Consider the following 6,000-nt stretch of genomic DNA (forward strand, 5'->3'; position numbering starts at 1 on the left):
CCTTGTTTTTGTATCCATTCAGCAAGCCTGTGTCTTTTGGTTGGAGCATTTAATCCATTCACTTTTAAGGTAATTATCGATGTGTATGTTCCTAGTACCATTTTCTTAATTGTTTTGGGTTTGTTTTTGTAGGTCCTTTTCTTCTCTTGTGTTTCCCACTTAGAGAAGTTCCTTTAGCAGTTGTTGTAGAGCTGGTTTGGTGGTGCTGAATTCTCTTAGCTTTTGCTTGTCTGTAAAGCTTTTGATTTCTCCATCGAATCTGAATGAGATCCTTGCTGGGTAATCTTGGTTGTAGGTTCCTCCCTTTCATCACTTTAAATATATCCTGCCACTCCCTTTTGGCTTGTAGAGTTTCTGCTGAGAAATCAGCTGTTAACCTTATGGGAATTCCCTTGTATGTTATTTGTCATTTTTCCCTTGCTGCTTTCAATAATTTTTTTTGTCTTTAATTTTTGTCGATTTGATTACTATGTGCATTGATGTGTTTCTCCTTGGGTTTATCCTGCCTGGGACTCTCTGCGCTTCCTGGACTTGGGTGACTATTTCCTTTCCCATGTTAGGGAAGGTTTTGAATGTAATCTCTTCAAATATTTTCTTGGGTCCTTTCTCTCTCTCCTCCTTCTGGGACCCCTATCATGCGAGTGTTGTTGCTTTTAATGTTGTGCCAGAGGTCTCTTAGGCTGTTTTCATTTCTTTTCATTCTTTTTTCTTTATTCTGTTCTGCTGCAGTGAATTCCACCCTTCTGTCTTCCAGGTCACTTATCCGTTCTTCTGCTTCAGTTATTCTGCTATTGATTCCTTCTAGTGTATTTTTCAGTTACTGTATTGTTCATCTCTGTTTGTTTGTTCTTTAATTCTTCTAGGTCTTTGTTAAACGTTTCTTGCATCTTCTCAATCTTTGCCTCCATTCTTTTTCTGAGGTCCTGGATCATCTTCAATGTCATTATTCTGAATTCTTTTTCTGGAAGGTTGCCTATCTCCACTTTATTTAGTTGTTTTTTTGAGGTTTTATCTTGTTCCTTCATCTGGTACAAAGTTCTCTGCTTTTTCATTTTGTCTGTTTTTCTGTGAAGGTGGTTTTCCTTCCACAGGCTGCAGAATTGTAGTTCTTCTTGCTTCTGCCGTCTGCCCTCTTGTGCATGAGGCTGAGAGTCTTGTGCAAGCTTCCTGATGGGAGGGACTCCTTCCTTTGTTTTATTTTCCAAAGTATTATTACTTTGGGGACTTTCCTGGTGGTTCAGTCATTAAGATTTTGCCTTCCAATTCAGGGGTGTAGGTTCAATCCTTGGTCAGGGAGTTAAGATCCCACGTGCCTTGCAGCCAAAAAACCAAAACATAAAACAGACAAAATATTACAACAAACTCAATAAAAGACTTTAAATGTGGTCCACATGAAGAAAAGAGATCTAAAAAGAAAAGTATTATTACTTTGTGAAATTGTATTACCTTATGTATTTGTTTATCTTCCTGTTGGAATATAAGTTCCTTGAGGCTGGGGACTTTGTGTTCATCACTGAATTCCCAGTATCTAAATTAGTGCCTGGCACGTAGTAGACACTCAATAAATATTCTGTAAGTGAATGAATGAATTTGGAGGTTAGAAAAAGAAGCAAGCACAGCCTGAAGCAACTATAGACTTCCACCCCAAAGCAGCAGAAGCAAAAAGCAAAGTGATTAGCTAACTAACAAAGTGTTTCTCCCCCAGATAAAGCTATGATAGCTACTCTCTAAAGTTAGGGTCCTGGCGTGGGAGACAAGACATATCCCTAGTAATTTATGTGATGTTCAGAAGAGAAAGGAATTCATATCCAGAAAGCAGGTGACCTGCAGACACTGCCTAACTGCATATTTCACCCCTCTTCCATAGTTACTAGAAGTGGATGTATGTAACGACAACCTGCATATAATAATATACGAACAAAGATTCTCACCCACTCTGAGGATACACTGTTTAGTTGAAATTCCTGGGGCTTCCCTGGTGGCGCAGTGGTTAAGAATCTGCCTGCCAATGCAGGGGACATGGGTTCAAGCCCTGGTCCAGGAAGATCCCACATGCCATAGAGCAACTAAGCCTGTGCACCACAACTACTGAGCCTGCGCTCTAGAGCCCGTGAGCCACAACTACTGAAGCCCACCTGCCACAGCTACTGAAGGGTGCACACCTTGAGCCCATGCTCTGCAACAAGAGAAGCCACCGCAATGAGAACCCTGCAGACTGCAACGAAGAGTAGCCCCCACTCCCCGCCACTAGAGAGAGCCTGCACACAGAAATGAAGAAGCAACGCAGCCAAAAATAAATAAATTTATTTAAAAAAAAAAGAAATTCCTGACCGCAAATATGAACTACTAACCTAGACTTATCGGCCATTTAAGAAAAATTAATTCTATGCAAGAGAGGTACAAAATGCTTCCAACACTAAAGAAAATAGTGAATAGTATAACTGAAGGAGATTTTAAAGATAAGCATCATTAGTAATTTCAGAGGAAATGAAAAAGGAAATAAATGTAAATATTGAAATTTTAAGAATCAGAAAGTGTGAATAACAAATTAATAAGTATAAAGATTGAGCTGAATAGAAATGCAAAGGATGTCAACAATAATGGCAGAGTAAGAACTTCTGAAAATTCTCCTTCGTAAAAGCAGTGAGAATACTGGCAAAAATAGTCAGAATCAACTCTTTCAGGACTCTGAAAATTAACTACAGGCTTGCAGCAATCTGAACATTTATTGAAGAAAAATGGCTGAATCTCAGCAAAAACAGTGAACTTTGTATAGCATTTTAGCTTGCATTGTTCCCATTCTCCTCTCTCCAGCTCCATAGTAGCCTTGGAAACCAGCAGCCCCCAGTCATGGTGAGAACTAGCAACCTGGAAGCCACTGGAAGGGGCAGAACAAGATTGGAGCTCCTTCACAGCCCTGTTCCCAGAAAATTGTCATTATTTGACCTGTCTGGAGGTTCCTTGAAATACCTCATTCTCAAGACTATATTTGATCTGAGTGGAGCTCACCCTGTACAAATAGCCTTTCCCCCTCAGGGTGTGCATTTAAAACAATTAAAAGCAGTTATTGAACATCATAAATTCAGTACTAGAAAACAGATTCAACAGTACATTAAAATAATATTCTACAATGCCAGAGTTTCATCTCTGAACCAAATGCATATGTGGTTCAATATTAGGAAATCTAGTAATATGCTATATTAATAGTCAAGAGAAAAACCAGATGGTCATTTTTTTGGATGCCAAAAAAGCACTTGACCAATGTCATGCTTAGTAATGGTATGCTAGATGTATTTTTATTAATGTGAGGAACAAGAAAAGGATGCCCAACAATTAGCACTGTTACTTAATATTATAGTGGCGGTGTAAGCCAATATCATTAGGTAAGAAGAAGAAATAAAGAAGTTAATATTGGGGAAAGAGGAGCTATTTTTATGCAGCTGGGGAAAATATATACATGAAACTCAAGAATCAACCATCTTACTATTCTCATTGTTAGAAACAATAAGAGACTTTGGTAACGTGGGAGTTTACAAAATTAATGTACCAATATCAACAACTATCCTATATATAAAAAATAACTTCTTTAGAAATGAAAAATATAACAAACAAAAAGATAAAATGCCAACATAAAGAAACGTAGAGGATCTGCTAAGAGATGTTTTTAAAAAAAGATTAAGTAACTGGAAATACGTACTGTGTTATTAGATAGGAGAACACAATATTGTAAACTCATCATTTCCCCCTAAATTAATTTATGTGTTTAATGCAATTTAAATTAAATATCATTTTTTAAAAAAACTTTGATGACATTACCTTGAAGTTTGTTTGGAAAGCATATACTTTTCTTTTAGTGATTAAGTTTAATTTGTGTATCATCCTTTTTGAGTTGCATTCAGAGGAGATTCCAGAGTTTGAGATTGCTGGCCTCTGTAGATTTGATCCCTTCATTTTAGACCAACCAGAAAATAATAGCCTCTGGGAAAATTGTTTCAATTAAGAGTCTTTATCAAGAAAAAGAGTAAGTTCCTAAAATTTACTCTTCTTGTTTACTTTGTTGCTTGAAGTTAGCATTAACAGCTTTTATTGGTTAAATTAAGGAAGCCTTTATATCTTTACTCTGATATATACATTTTAGTGTTTAGTTAAATGGTATTTTCAACACTGGCATAAAATTTTGAAAGCAGCCAAAACACACTAATTATGATTTCTTTCAGAATATGTCTTAAAACACCTGGCATATTCTACCCTCTATTTTATTTTAGTGTTTTTCTTCTGGTTTCAGATATTCTATGAATATTTTATGTTGAGAAAGAATTCTAGGGCTCTATTCAAGAAAAACAAAAAAGGAAGCTCCAAAGAAAGAAGTATGTGCCCCCTCCAAAAAGAGGTGTTTACTTAGTTAGAAAAGTCATGTTTTTCTAATGACAAAAATTTCTGATTATCCAGTATCATTCTATAATCTGTTTATTAATGTTCTTAATACAGTGCTTAGCACAGTATTACAAAATTTTAAGTTAAATGTTGAGTAAATGCTTTTATGAAGAAGCATACTACTCTATAGATATCACAAAATGACTTCATGAAAGAAATACAAAATAGGAACTTCAGTCAATCAAAATAGAAAAATATGAGCTTCAATCTTGAGGCATAGTGTGCCTAAGAAAGTTATTCAAGACCAACTGGAAAGGAGGGCTTGCATATCTTGCAGGTTTAACTCTAGCAGTATTTTTTTTTCCCCAAGCAGAACACATCAAATAGTCCAGTACAGTGATTGTATGCTGGTTTTAAATGCTATCTTACAGATACTAATACTTGTTTGTTCTCAAGGCATTAGATGGATCACTAAGGTGTCTCAAGATCCATGAAACACCTGGGACCACCAATTTTACTATGTTACCTGGAAATTTCTTCAACTATAAATTTAGGATTTGACCCAGAGTGAAAGCAGGAAAATGCTAATTTTGTAATATGACAGTTCTGTTAGGCAAACTGTCCAATTATTTGGAAAGCTTTTTATTCTTCTTAATGTTTGGAAGCATTTTTGCACACGTATGTAAACCATGTTCTTTTGTCTTATTTACATACTTTTCTTCATTTCCTACCTTTTTTTTCAGCTTATGTGTTTCATTCAGTGGCCAGATGGCCAACAAACCAAGCTGATAGGTAATAGCAAAAACGAATGAAAAACAAAATAAACTTCTTAGTTTCCTGTGGGTGCCATAATAAATTGCCACAAATGTGGAGGCTTAAAACAACAGAAATTTATCCTCTCACAGTTCTGGAGGCCAGAGGTCTAAAATCATGGTGTTGGCAGGGTTGCACTCCCTCCGTAGGCTCTAGGGGTAGAATCCGTTCCTTGCCTATTCCGGCTTCTAGTGGCTGCTGGCATTCTTTGGCCATATCACTCCAGTCTCTGCCTCCATATTTATATCGCCTTCCTCTCATTGTATGTGTGTGGGTGTTAAATTTCTCTCTGCTTTTCTCTTAAGATGGCATTTACGGCCTACCCAGATAATCCGGGATAATCTCCTCATCTCAGAATCCTTAAATACATCTGCAAAGACTCTTTATTCCAAATAAGGTAACATTTATGGGTTCTGGGGATTAGGATGTGGACCCATCTTTGGCCAGAAATGTTTCATGATAGCTGTGTGTATTTGTGTCTGGGGAAGGTGATTTCGTACTTGATCTCTCTCTCCCCCCACCCTCCCTCCTTCCTTCCCTCCCTCCCTCCCTCTCTCTTTTCCTTCCTTCCCTCCCTCCTTCCTTTCTCAGCCTATTAAAGGACAGAAACTTAAGGTCTCCTAACTCCTCACCTCTAAGTAAGTAGTGCGTGTGTTATGATCCCTTGTTATGTATGTGATATTAAGATTTGATTTAAAGCATATCAGTCCTTTTTTTTATTTGAAGGGAACTTTTCACTTAACACAGACTTCAAAATGATGTTCTTCAAATCAGTTAATAAAACCTTGTAAAGAATTAAAGACTTAGGCATTC

The 6,000-nt window shown here is 36.9% G+C and overlaps 1 protein-coding gene across 3 annotated transcripts in view; it reads left to right on the top strand.

The window, feature by feature from the left end:
• Nucleotides 1-6,000, top strand: part of EYA3 (EYA transcriptional coactivator and phosphatase 3) — a 96,571-nt gene that overhangs the window by 16,237 nt on the left and 74,334 nt on the right. The window lies entirely within an intron of this gene.

This window comes from Lipotes vexillifer, unplaced genomic scaffold (genome assembly GCF_000442215.2).
Source record: "Lipotes vexillifer unplaced genomic scaffold, Lipotes_vexillifer_v1.1 scaffold496, whole genome shotgun sequence".
Classification (NCBI taxonomy): domain Eukaryota; kingdom Metazoa; phylum Chordata; class Mammalia; order Artiodactyla; family Lipotidae; genus Lipotes; species Lipotes vexillifer.